This window comes from Erpetoichthys calabaricus, chromosome 4, assembly GCF_900747795.2.
Source record: "Erpetoichthys calabaricus chromosome 4, fErpCal1.3, whole genome shotgun sequence".
NCBI lineage: Eukaryota > Metazoa > Chordata > Cladistia > Polypteriformes > Polypteridae > Erpetoichthys > Erpetoichthys calabaricus.
In genome coordinates this window covers 294,539,656-294,553,936 of record NC_041397.2, presented here as the reverse complement: position 1 = coordinate 294,553,936, position 14,281 = coordinate 294,539,656, and the positions used below count along the sequence as shown (strand labels likewise).

Genomic DNA, 14,281 nt, shown 5'->3' with positions numbered 1-14,281 from the left:
TATAAATTCTGTTATGTTTTATTAATATGGTGTGACGTACAGGCAGCTTGTGACGTGCTGTACGGGAGCAGAACGTGCGGAATGAACGCTGTAAGTGATAAGACTGGGGGAGTGGCTTCTGTTCTGTGAGGGGCGGAGATGACACGCCTCTCAGGAGATGAGTGACAGGAGGAGTTTGTGTGGCGGAGGGAAGTTTGGAGTAGGGAGTCAGGAGACAATAAGCAGGAGTGTGTGAAGTATAGAGAAAGACAGAAGGTGAGTGGCAGGACCTTTCTTTTATTGAGTTAGAGGTGTGTTCTGTAAGCCAAATAACGGCGTATAACACAGGGCACAGGGACGCGCGGTCACCTGTCATCATGAAAAGTAAAAAAAAATAATAATAATGATAAAATGTGTCCACTGGTCTGTGCTATAAATTTTTGTTTTCTGTATGATTCCAATAATCTTCATCATTTTTATAGTCAAAATTCGCTGCTTTGGCGCAGCTTTTCTTCAAATACAGAGGAGAAACGCGAGGTGCAGCTGCGACGGGCGGGGCTCACCTCCGACTGCGCTCTCCCTCACACACTGGGTTGATGCATGCAATTGGCGCGTGCCTATTGCTGTCCCTCTGTATGTCGCCAATATAAGGTTTGCAGACGCGTGCATTATACACCATAACTTTCCACAGTCCGGCTAATATCTTTAATGAATGTGTATGACATATTTAGTCTTGCTAATCCGACATAAAACCGCAGTGAAAAGGCACAAGGTGAGGCAGACGGTACCGTGCTGCCCTGATGGGGGCTCATGTGAGCCCAACAGGTGCTCGTTGCTTTTACGCAGTGACGCCACTAAGTTAGCGATATCAGAAAGTCAAGTGCACTGTAGCGGGCCGTTTATTTTTATTTTTTGTTCCGACTGTCTACCAAAATGAAAGATTAAGATATTTAAAACTAAAGGAGGACTGGAAATTTTCGTGGAGAAGGATAGGCGCATGGACTTCATTTTCAAATAAAGGTAAAACCATAAACGGTTTTCAATTTTATAAAAAATGGGATCAGACTAAGAAAACAACAATCCGATATTTAAAAACTAAATTTTGATCTTAAATAAACCATCCTTTTGTTTTTCTTGTTATCCTTTTGTTGTATTAACATTGATTAAAGCATCAGAATTAAAAGCGTTTAAAAACAACTAAATATTTCAATTAAGTTCAAAATTGAAATCCGTTTTTACTTTTATTCACCAGTCTATACTTTTATTTGTATTGAATGAGTACGAATTGTGGAATTTAGAACACATGCAGAACACATGGAGGGTGCGGAGCAAATGCGCTCTCTCTCGCCACTATAAATGTAACGTTCTTTCTTAGCCAAATATGCGCCTTACCTGTCTGTGTGTAACGATGAGATATGAAACATAACCAGTAGTCAACGTGCATGCTGGCTGCCAACTGAATAGTGAATAAGCGACTCTTTTGGGTTCCTATATTTGGAAATCTGACTCCGAAGAAGTTGCCAGATGAGCCTCACCGCACGTCACTGCCAGGGCACCGTTTGTTACGGAACAAATGGAAACGTAGAAATTCCAGTACCTCGGAGGTGTGTTTCCCAATTATGCTGGTCGTTCGAGTATTAACAAAATGAATTCATTTATATAATATTCTGAGTGTGGTGGGTGTGGCAATGCGCTATCCGCACATGCGCCCACCCTATATTATATTTATTAATAGAGTTCTGCTTTGTAAATAAATACGACAGTTCACTCAACTCATCTACCGTGTATAATTTTTAAAGTAGATGTTCTCTTCTCTTACCCGTCCTGGCCTCGGTCCCGACCCCTGACAGATTAGTGAATTGACACGTGAGATGCTGCATCACTGATACATTTGCTATTAAACTGACTTGTCAGCATCCGGCTAACTTCTCAGCATTGCTAACAAAAAATGAAGGTTGTGAAGGTCAGCAGTGCGTGCCCGACAGGATACCAGCGCCTGGCAGGACCCCCAGAAGCAGCACACACATCGGCACTGGTGCGCTCATCTCAAAGTCTACTAAAGAAGAAGTAGGACTATAAAAGAGTCGTCCGCGTTCAGTTCTGTTCCTTATCTCTAAACCATCAAGGCACACGACTTTTGTACCCAAGAAATGACATCAGATAAAGAGGGCACATTGCCCCTCCTGCACATCTGCTCTTTAGTTGGTTAACATTCACTCTGTGAATTTCCTCCTTTTACTCAGTTGCCAGTTCTTAGTTTCTGCCACGTGCCTCAGGGTTTCTTATGTAATGCGACAACCTGTTTGCCACCCATCTCCCCCCAATCCATGACTCTATGTATTTGGTAGAAGATGATGTTAAAAGAGTTGGGCCTCAGCTTTTATTTTTGTTTCCCTTGGCGTCTGTCCTCTTTTCCTGAAATAGAAGACGCCAAAGACCACATTCGGGATGACGAGCGCCTGGCCTGCAGAGACACAGTGGAACTCAACTCATCTTTGACTCGATTTTGGCTGACAGAGCCTGCCGCCTTCACCCTTTTTTTTTTCTCTCCCCAAACGTTCTCCTCATCTCTGCTGGTTCTTCAATTCTGTCATCTCTCCTCTTCAGCTCACTACAAAATTATGAAGACATCTTAAGATCAGTCCACCCCAATGTCCTCCCCTGCTGGATTCTGTTTGGGGTGGTGTTCATCCTGGCAGCGTCGGGCTCGAGGCAGGAAACAGTCCAGGGTTGGGGTGCAAACCCATTGGAATTCTCAGTTTGATTTAGGAGCTAATTGACAAAAAGATATTCTGGTTAGTATGGGACTGGGAGGCATTGGCACCAACCAGTGCAGAAAAGAAGGAAGATAAAAGGACTGGACGACCATTTCAGGACACTTAGGAGCTAGTTGAGTCAAACATGCTCAATGTATGAAACATTTGATTGGGTTATTGGGCTATAGTGCCTTTCACATCTATCTATCTATCTATCTATCTATCTATCTATCTATCTATCTATCTATCTATCTATCTATTCTATAGTGCCTCTCATATCCCTCTGCCTATCAATCTATTAATTATATACTGTCTGTCTGTCTGTCTGTCTATTAGATTGACATGAAAGGTGCCATGTATCTATTATTTAGAGCCTTTCAGGCCTGTCTGTCTATTTATCTATTATAATAGTGGCTTTCACATCTCTTATATAGTGCCTTTCATCTCTCTCTCTCATATATATGGATTTTATATCTCTCTATCTATCTATGTCTTTCTGTCTATATGTCTGTCCTCTTTTCACAAGAGAACTACTTAATGGATTTAGATCAGGTTTTTTTTTCTAGAATTTGCTTGAACATACCGGTTGATTTTGCAACTTCTCTCATTGCACTATCATAGTTCACTTGCAGGAGTGATATATTCGTGCTGAAGTGTGATGTCAGGAGTGAGGAGTCGGTCTACCTCTGTGTTTTGGAGTGTAACTTGCCTTAGCTAGTGATACCTTTCTGTTTATTAATTTTTTAAAGTTTGTCCTGTTTCACAACTATATGGGTGAAGCCACGGGGGACAGTTAGTCTATTATATACTGCTTTTAATGTCTGTCTATCTATCTAATAGTGGGTTTCACATCTATCAATTAGACAGACATGAAGGGCACTATCTATCTATCTATCTATCTATCTATCTATCTATCTATCTATCTATCTATCTATCTATTTATTGTGATAAAGGCGCTGTATAGCACCCGACCTGGCACAGACAGACACAGAGACATTGTGTAAAATCCTAACACAGACTTTATTTTTTTCAGCTGGAGGGCACATCTTCCCCCGTGAACCCCCCAGCCACAACACGATCCCAGAAGCACTTAACTTAAACAACACAACTCTCCACCTTGGCACCACCACTCCTCCCAGGCAACCTCGTCCTCTTCCTCCCGACTCTGGCCCCTGAGTGGTGGATGCTGGCCCTTTTTATAGCCCACCCAGAAGTGCACCAGGTACTTGATCACCTGTTCCTAACTGCACTTCCGGGCGGGGCTGTAGAGATGTCCAGGTTTGGCTCCGGGATCCATGCAGCATTCTCTAGCAGCCACCCCAGATCCCAACAGGGCTATGGAGAACTCCATCTCCCATGGAACCCTGCGGTGAACTGAGGCACCATCGTCAACCAGGGAGGCTGCCACCAAGCATCCCGGGTGAGGTACTGAGGAGCCCATGGCTGCTCCCCCAGAACATAAGTAGAAGGGGCGTCCCGGCCGGGCATGGGACCTGGCTGCCTGCCACACTATCTATATATCATATAGTGCCTTACAGATTTATCTGTTATATAGTGCCTTTCATATCTATCTATCAAATAGACAGACAGACATTAAAAGCACTGTCTGTTATAATAGTGTCTTTCACATCTGTCCATTATAAAATGCCTTTCATATCTATCTATTATAAATATGTATAATACATATTTAATGTTATCAATATTATTACTTGTTTATTATAAATAAATGTGTAAGTAACTGTATTTTGACTGCCTGGAGTCCATCGTGGCAGCATTGGGTGTAAAGAAGGAGCGCACCTTAGACGAGACACCAGTCCATTGCAGGAAATTGTAAAGCATTTCAGTAAATCCACAGATATGTGCATTCTCAAACACTTTTGATAACATTCAGGGTTTCTGGGGCTGAAGTTTATCCTGGCAGCATTGGGCACCAGCCAGGACCCCACACTAAAAGGAGTGCCAGTCTTTCCTATGGGGTATACTCTCACCTGTGCACACACACACACGCACACACACACACACACACACACCATTAGAGTCACCAATGAACTTGAGATGTTTTACTTTGGAGAATGCGAGAGGAAAGCTGGATGGGGAGAAGATGCAGACTGCATGCAGTTTCAAACCCAAGATGATCTATGTGGCAGCAACACCTGATTAAGAAACAATTAAATGCAAAGCGGTCTGGCAGTATGAGGAATAAGTAAGGAATTAACTGTGGATGGGACACCAACCTAACCATCCATCCGTTTTCCTAACCTGCTTATCCAGGGCAGGGTCATGAGACAGCTGGATAAAATCACAGCAAACATTGGGTAGAAGGTGGTACCTCGTCCAGGTGGTGTTCCAGCACACATGCCTATACTTCACCTAACCTGCATGTCTTTAGACTGGGGGAGGAATCTCACACAGACAGGAGGAGTACACCCAAACTCCATACAGAGAAAACCCAGGATGTGAACCCTGATCATCTAACTGCAAGGCAGCAGAGCTACTGTTGAACCACTGTGCTGCCCACACGCCAGGCCATTTAGGAAATATGCTGCATGTTTTAAAGTAATGACATTATTATTGTAAAAACTGTATATTTTGGATGCAATGCTGTAAGAGCGGATGAATGGAGTCCTTCCCAGAATCGTGTGAAGGTTCTTCTTGGCTGTTGAGTGACGTCGGTAGCGCAGCAGAGGCGACCTCAATATGTAGGAATGACTCAGGGCTGGTCACCCCAGTTTGTGGACTATTTGCCAATGACGGTGAACACGCAGCTCGGAGCTACACCATCCATTTCCCTTACGTCATTGCTCCTCCTTCCTTCATTAAAATAAATCAATAAACTTTATTGACATCGCCCTAACGTGGACGACTGCTGACAGAGTCCAGTCCCGCAGCATCAGGAATAAAGCAGGAACCAATCCGAGTCCATAGGATCTCAACCCCTTTCAGGAAATTCTACAGCAATTTATATAATTAAAAAATAAACATCACGTAATTCCAAATCGATACGGGCCATTAACTCCCCCAGGAAAAAAAAAAATCTCTGGCGTCTCCAACCCCCCCATCAATGAGGAAACTCGGAAGATGCCGCGCCGAGTCCAATGCTGCGTATTTATTTACGACACCGCCGTGACCGACATCACCGCGATGATTTGTTTCGGAGCCGTGCCGGATTCAGCGCGTCTTGTAAAACTATCATTATAAAATGTTATTATTTTTATAGCTCGCTCACTAAATCAATTAGCTCGGCGAGTTAATGGCCTTCGCCTTAATGTGGTGAGCTGATGCGCGGTACCTTCATTCTCCGATCAAGTGGATGGCAGCCGCTTACAGGGGCCAAGAGAAAGGCCAGGGGGGCTGACGACGAAGTGACAGATTTTCGGCTGCATAGGTCATTTATTAGACTGAGAGCAATATGCTCGAGGTCTGAGGCTAATTATGTCGCCGCTGCTTAAAGTAGTACCTGACAAAAAGAGCCACCTGTGCTTCTCATTACGCTGCATGGGGCGAGGAATATTTGCATGTTCGGTTCACCGGACTGCTGCCGGGGAAAAATGCGAGTGTCTCTAATTATTAAGGGGGGCTTCGCTGTAAATCCTGACTCCACGTGTGACTGTACTAGTCCTTACCACCACCACAGGGGTCTATAAATCGGCCTCCGCTTTGAGGGGGTGTGCGTGGCATCCCGACCTGCACCCGATCTCGAGCTCAGTGCTGCCCCCACCCGCCACCCCTCCGCTGAATTAACTGCAGGGTTTGAGAAGACTTTATTGTGTTTATGACATTTTTTTTTTTAATTTGTAAAAAAAAAGAAATGTTCCAAATTTAACGATTAAATAAATGACTATCAGCTAACTGACAAAAAAACGGTCAGGGACATAAGTGAGACAACTTTTATACGGGGCTAAGACTAATGGAATAAATTCTATTATGGTTAAAAGTAAATTAGAAGCAAAATGAAACGGTTCAGTTTAAATCTTACAACAATATAGCTACAGTTCTTTTACCTGTATGAGACTAACAATCTCTAAATGTAATCCTCTTTAATAAAATCCCTGTGTGCGTCCAGATGTCCGTGTGTGTGTCTTCTGGTGAAGTGCGCATGCGCGGGGCACAGTGCGATGTGCGATATTACTGTCAGAGAAAGTTACAGGCGTTTTACGGAAATGCAAACCATTATTACTGTGAGAGGAAATTAAGGGTATGCAATACAGTGACGCATATTACAGCCACATACAAGCCAGTATTACTGTCAGAGAATATTAAAGGCATATTACCGACGCGCACGCCTGTATTACCGCCAGAGAAAATTAAAGGTATATTATGGACGTACAAGCCAGTGGACGTACAAGACAATATTACTGTCACAGAAAATTAGAGACACACAATACACGGCGGCAGCCCACGAAGAATGGTCAGCTCAGCAAATAAACATCAACAAAAGAAAGGCTGAAAGAAAGAAAAATACGACCAACAAAAAGAATGATGTCAAAGTCCCTTGCCATTTAATACAGACTGTTCATACGAATGTTTATGCACTACTGTACTAGCGCCCGTTATTGTAACGGGCTAAATGACTAGTAAAATATAAAAAACTAGCCAACCCACCACATAATTAATTATGTATTGATGGGTGAACACTTCCTGAATGACACAGTTGTCCAAATGGGGTGGGTTTGAGGATACGACTGTAAGTGAATGAAAGGATGAGTGAACTCTGGAGAGAGCAACATACAATTGTCCGTGACTGAAAATTGTTTTTGGCAGGTACAGGCATATCTTTTTGAAAGTTTGGCCCTGCGCCTTATTAATTGTCATTGCAACGGCTAATCTAACAGGAAATTGTCTGCGTGTAAAAGTAAAAGGCAAATTTGAATCTGATGGGGTCAGGGAAATCCGGGGAATATGGACAGTTTGTGAGGTAGGAGCTCCAGTACATTGCTGTGAATGCTGGTAACAGTCAGTCCAGTGCCATCACAGAGACTTCTTGCTGGCATGAGGTTTCTGAGAAGCATGATGACTGAACCAATTTTAATTTTGAGTTTATGTGGAGGCATGCCAGTGGGAGTAAGAATGCTAAGAAATTCTTCGGGGAATGAAAGTTGATCTGCGGGATCATCTGTGACGATGGAGGCAATGCTGGTGAAAGTTACTTCGTCGGTAGGGATGAGTTTCAGTACTTGTTCATTAAGGTGTAGCGAGTCTTTGTAGGTGACGCTTAATATAGCTCGCGTACGGAGTTGTTCCGGAGTCACAGTTGAGAAGTCGATGTCGGCACATAGTTGTTGAACGGGATCAGAAATAAAAGGAAAACAATGTGAAGGTAATGTTGCAGGTGTTCCGTTTTTCCTGTCTTGTGAAATCTTGTTCGTGAGGAAGAGCTGTCATATTTGTCGTCAGTGTAAGTACATGCATGTGACGCCACAAAGGTTGCTTGTTAATGCAACCGGTGACAGTAAGTGTTAGAGTTGGCGGGTGGGGCTCAGTCGTGCATACCCCATGACGCGGGAGAAGGGTTAGAGTTGGCGGGCAGGGCTCTGTCTTGCGTGCGTGCGTATCCCATGGTTGGGCAACTTGGTGGATTATATATAGAAAAGCAGCCGGAACTGAAAAGAACAATGAAAAATCAACGTGGCTCAGAGGTGCATGTGGACTGTAGCAGAGACGAAAGTGACTGAGGCGGTGTTTGGTGAGGTGCTGCGTGCCTCGAGAGCGAGGGTGGAGTCAGGAGGAGGGTTAGAGTTGGCGGGCGGGGCTCTGCCGTGCGTATCCCATGGTCTTAGAGTTGGTGGGTGGGGTTCTGTGAGTTGGCGGGCATGGCTCTGTCTTGCGCGCATCTTGCTTGCTATGGACTTGCGTGCGTCTTGCTTGCCATGGTCTGGTCTCTGTCTCGTGTGCCATGGTTGGCTACTTAGTGAATTGGTGGGCGGGGCTCTGTCTTGCGTGCGTCTTGCTTGCCATGTATGGACAGTTTGTGAGGTAGCAGCTGTGATTGTTTTACACTCCAGTACATTGCAGTGAATGCTGGTAACAGTCAGTCCAGTGCCATCACAGAGACTTCTTGCTGGCATGAGGTTTCTGAGAAGCATGACGACTGAACCAATTTTAAGTTTGAGTTTATGCGGAGGCATGCCAGTGGGAGTAAGACTGCTAAGAAAGTCTTCGAGGAATGAAAGTTGATGTGCGGGATCGTCTGTGACGTGCATGTTGCTTGCCATGGACTTGCGTGCGTCTTGCTTGCCATGGTCGGCTGCTTAGTGAATTGTTGGTTGGCAGGCGTGGCTCTGTCTTGCGTGCGTCTTGCTTGCCAAGGTCTTAGTGAATTATATATACACAGATGTAAACCAGCAGCTTTTATCTTGGTCACTGCACATGATTCTGTAGTTACAGAGTTAAAATTCATGTTGTCCATGTGATATAAGGTCTGCTGCAGTTTTGCCAGTATATGGAAAAATAACTCAGCATAAATCCACTTCCATAATCTCAAAAATATCCCAAACACAATAAAAAATGATTTTGCTAACACCGCCATTACATTTTTGGGGGGATATAAGGAAGCGTTTGCCGCTTTGTTGCAAAGGGGGCGTTTCCTTATGCAAATATGCTAACTGTATGCAAATTTAGAATTCTCTTCCCATTATGAGTTTAAGCCAATGCAGCAATTATTCATAAAATAATCTTGCCCATTGAAAGAATGAATTGATATTGACAGATAAACACTGCTCCAATGTAAATTGTATTTATCTACTTAATGATTATTTCAGCTGTATTAGTTTTTTAACTGTGAAAATGTGTGTATTTTTACAGACTTTTTTTACAGTGAAAATGGCTAAATTTGTGATTTTTGCCCATCAGTCTACACACAGTAACCCATAATGACAAAGTGACAACAATATGTCCTGAACGATTAGTAAATGTGTTCAGCATCAAAAACTGGACTCTCTAATTCAGTGTTTCTCAACCTTTTAAGTATTTGCGACCCGAGTTTTAAAGTTTTAATCACGCCCCACTAACTTTTTTTTTTTTTTTTTGAAAGGAGCCCACTAATACCAATTTGTTCTTTTTTAATTAATGATACAGTATATCATAGATGCATATTTTATTATACCTATTTAACTTTTATCGACATTTATCTAACTCTATAATTATTTTTCTAGTATCAAAATGTAGTTTAATTTGTTTTGGTTTCAATAGATGTATTTTTCATATTTTCGATTCTTATTTTCTTTTTTTCACATCTTCACGCCCCCCTTTTTGTTACTTCGTGGCCTCCTAGGGGGGCCCACCCCACAGTTTGAGAACCACTGCTCTAATTCATGTATGTATTCACACCCTTTGCTGTGGAGCACCAAATGGTGGTCCAGGTGCCTGTTATTTGCATCAATTCTCCTTGAGATGTTTTTAGAACATGGTTGGTGTCCACCAGTGAGAAAACTGAATTGATTGGACATTGTTTAGAAAGGCACACATGTCTCTGTCTATAGGGGGTCCTTCATTTCACACTGCATGACAGGACAAAAACCGAACCCATGAAGACCAAGGAGCTCTCTGCAGAGACCACCATGATGAGATTGTAGTGAGGCACTGATCATGACAAGGATGTGACAATATTTCTAAAGCTTTGAGTGTTCCCAGGAGCACAGAGGCTTCAATAATTGTGAAACAAGATGTTTGGGACCACCAAGACCCTTACTGAAGCTGGCTGGATGGACAAACTGAGTAACTGGGCAAGAAGGGCTTTGAGGTTTCCAAGACCTCAGTGGTCACTCTAATAGAGCTTCAAACGTCCTTGGTAGAGATGGGTGAAACTGTTGGAAGGAAGACCACCTAAACAGTACTCCATCCATCAGACATTTATGGGAGAGAGGCCAGATGGAGGCCACTCTTGAGTAAAGAAGAGAGAAAAGAGGAAATTAAAAAGATTTTCTAGTCTGATGAGACAAAACATGAACTCTTTGGATCAAACTTCATGCACTGTGTCTGGCAAAGACTGGGTACTGCCCATCACATGCCTAATAACCCCCTCCCCCCCACACACCACCACCACCACCTTGAAGCAGGGCAGTGCCAACATCATGCTAAAGTAGGTAGGTGCTGCTCAGTGGTAGGGACAGTGAGGCTGGTCAGAACTGAGGGAAGGATGAATGTGGCCAAATCCAGAGGAGTCTTAGAAGGAAAAGAAAACCCACTGAAGAGTAGATGCAGAGTGGCACAACGGTCCACCATTCAGCATGGCAATGACCTGAAACGCAGAGCTCCATTTCCAATGAATTCAACACAAATGATGTGCGCAGACAGTGAAGTGGTCCTCTAAATCCACATACTTGTCACAAGGTTCAAATCAGTCCAGTTTACTTTGATTACACACACTTCTACTTTAAGGGCCTAGGGCGCTATATAAAAAATGGAAACAGGCCAGCTCATCGAGTGACATTTTTGTTTAAGTTTTTTATGAAATAAATAAAATAATAAATACCGTAACGAACACCAAGATGGAAATACCGAGACGCACACCGAATGTAAGCTGAACCCAATAACGGGCACGTTTATTCCACAACAAATAATTCACAGCCGCCTTCTAGCAGAATCAGACTCGACATCGCCCTGTAAAAATGTCACTGGTCCGGTTATTCCACTCTCGCAGTGTCACCGATCATTGTGCAGCGTCTCATGTCGTGTCCCTTTTCCTGCAAGTCTGTATTTATAATGCCACCGGAATCGCCACCTATACCTTCTCGAGCCTTCTCGGACTTCAAAGGTATAACGAGAAAGTTCTAGGGGTGCTCAGCACACCTGTGAATACCCTGCTGTCCATCACCTGCCCAGGACCCACCCATCTCTAGATAGATAGATAGATACTTTATTAATCCCAGAGTGACAATGATAGCCATTACAATTATAATAACAACTATGGAGCTCAAGAATGACATACACACCCGCTTCCTTTTTCACTCACTACTTAAAAAAGTGAGAACTATTCGTTTTAAGTTTCAAAAACACTCGGAACTTCGCTTCACCTGCGAGAATACCTTAGTGAATCAAAAACTGCGCATGCGCATTTCAAGGGATTGCTATTGACGTTCACTTTTTCTTCATCCGTTGTGTAGGGTGTAGCATAGCAATTGTCATTTTGGATCATTTTGTTAATTTCTGGAATGTTCTTAAGGTGTCGGTCAGTCATGTGTACCAAGTCCGCTAAATGCCTCTGAGGTTTGCAATGAGTTATGTTTAGCCGAGAAGCTCGGGCGCCTTTTGCTGGCAGTACAGAGTTTGAGCTGAACAGCCGACTGAATAAAACACCTTTTGGGGCTCAAGCAGAAACAGTGAAGAATTTATACATGTTTATTATTTTTAATGACAATTATGAATGTTTTTTTTTTTTTTTTGTTTTAAAGCCAATACTTTTTCCAAAAACGATATGTATAATGTAAATATTTTTGTTATGCGAGCTGCATCATGGGAGTTGTGTATTATGTACTGTATGTGGATTAGGTGTGTCGTCTCATGTGTAGCATAAGGATATCCGAGACTTGCCATATAAACAACTTGCTGGTAGAAATCCTGAATATGTACTGTATACATTCGAAAATCCGCTTCCTCTACGCATTGGTCGCATGAGTCGCGTTCTCCGTCGTTAATTACAGTTAGAAACTAACCTTGATTAGGCAGACACGGACACGCACACTCGCACGGGGGTCATTTTAGAGTCGCTAGAACTAACCGGCATATGTTTGGGGATGGGGAGAACCTTTAGACTCCACACAAAATCCAAGATGCTGCCTCCGTGATGCTGCGCCACCGCGCTGACCTGCTCATTAATGATAATTTAAAAAGTTGCACCATTAAAAATACTGCAAGTAGCGTTAAAACCCAAGCCTGTCGTCCACCACTATTATTAAATGAAAACGCTTCGCTTTGTACCCCAACCGATGAAATGTAGCGACGAGTCATCCACTGCAGCGCGACTGCACAAGTGCGGTGGCCTCCGCAGGCAAAGCGCAGAAGTTCGAAGAAGTTCGTTTCCGTGCGCTGCCATTTCAAGAGGAGCAGACAATTACACAGAGAGACGTTGGGTTCGTAGCTGCGGGCGGATAAAAAGAAGAAGAAGAAAAAGAAAGTTCCAGTCTCAAATTCTGCTGCCTTGGCACTCGGCAGCGGTAAATACAAGCTGAAGGCCCAGCATGGCACCGGCTCGAGCTCACAGTTACTTCTCACTGTCGGTTTCCCGTAGCGTCAGGCGTCGTTTCAGATCAGTGGGAATCCGTCATTCCCGGAGGCAAGCGTCTCAGTTGGGCCGGAAATATTTAGGAGCTTCGGCTAAACAGAAGCAGTAGGATGTCAGAGAAGCTGAGATGACTTACTGTAGGAGACAAAGTGCGAAAGGTTTTCCCTTTGGAAAACGACTATGGGTAGGCAGAGCAGTGCGGTGGGGTGGGGTGGCTGAAAAGCTCGTCCCTGAAACGCGAAGGTTTGGGTTCACTTCGAGTGCGTCACTTAACCAAAAATAAATATATTTATACTATTAATTTTTATACTGAAAAATAGCCAGAAATAGAAAGGCGCTAAATTGAAAGAAAAGGTATTTAACTTCTGCGGTGGGTTGGCGCCCTGCCCGGGATTGGTTCCTGCCTTGTGCCCTGTGTTGTCTGGGATTGGCTCCAGCAGACCCCCGTGACCCTGTGTTCGGATTCAACGGGTTGGAAAATGGATGGATGGATGGTATTTAGCTTTCAATTAACAAACACCGGAGCGGGGACCGCGCATCCTGAGGTGTGCAGATGTCGCCAACTTTCCGCAGAGTTCATAGCTACAGACCCCCAAAAGCTCAAGAACAGTGCAGCGTAGAGAAAGAGAGAGAGAGAGCTTCATGGCCGAGCAGCTGCAGCCAAGCCTGACATCACCAAGTGCAATGCAGTGGTGTAAAGCCCACCGCCCACCACTGGACTCTAGAGCAGTGTAGACATGTCCTCTGGGGGGACGAATCACGCAATCCGATGGACGAGTCTGGCCAGGATAACGGTACTCACCTAATTGCATTGTGCCAAGCGTAAAGTTTGGTGGGGGGGGGTGGGGGATTATGGTGTGGAGTTGTTTTTCAGGGGCTGGGCTTGACCTCTTTGTTCCAGTGAAAGCAACTCTTAATGCTTCAGCATTCAAAGCAATTTTGAACAATTTCATACTCTCAACTTTGTGGGAACAGTTTGGGGATGGCAACATGAGTGTGCAGGCACCAGTGCACAAAGCAAGATCTATAAAGACATGGATGAGCGAGATTGGTGTGGAGGAACTTGACCTCAACCTGATAGAACGAACACCTTTGGGATGAATTAGAGTGGAGATGGCTAGCGAGCCAGGACTTCTCGTCCAACATCAGTGCCTAACCTCACAAATGCTCTCCTGGCCACAAATTCCCATCAACACACTGCTACACCTTGTGGAAAGCCTTCCCAGAAGAGTTGAAGCTGTCATAGCTGCAAATGGTGGGCCACCTCCATGTTAAAGCCTGTGTATTAAGAAGGGGATGTCATTAAAGTTCATGTGTGTGTAAAGGC

The 14,281-nt window shown here is 43.9% G+C and overlaps 1 protein-coding gene across 3 annotated transcripts in view; it reads left to right on the top strand.

Annotated features, from left to right (window-relative positions):
- LOC114651263 (neural cell adhesion molecule 2-like) overlaps positions 1-14,281 on the top strand; it is a 1,104,951-nt gene that overhangs the window by 271,135 nt on the left and 819,535 nt on the right. The gene's annotated exons all lie outside the window — the stretch shown is intronic.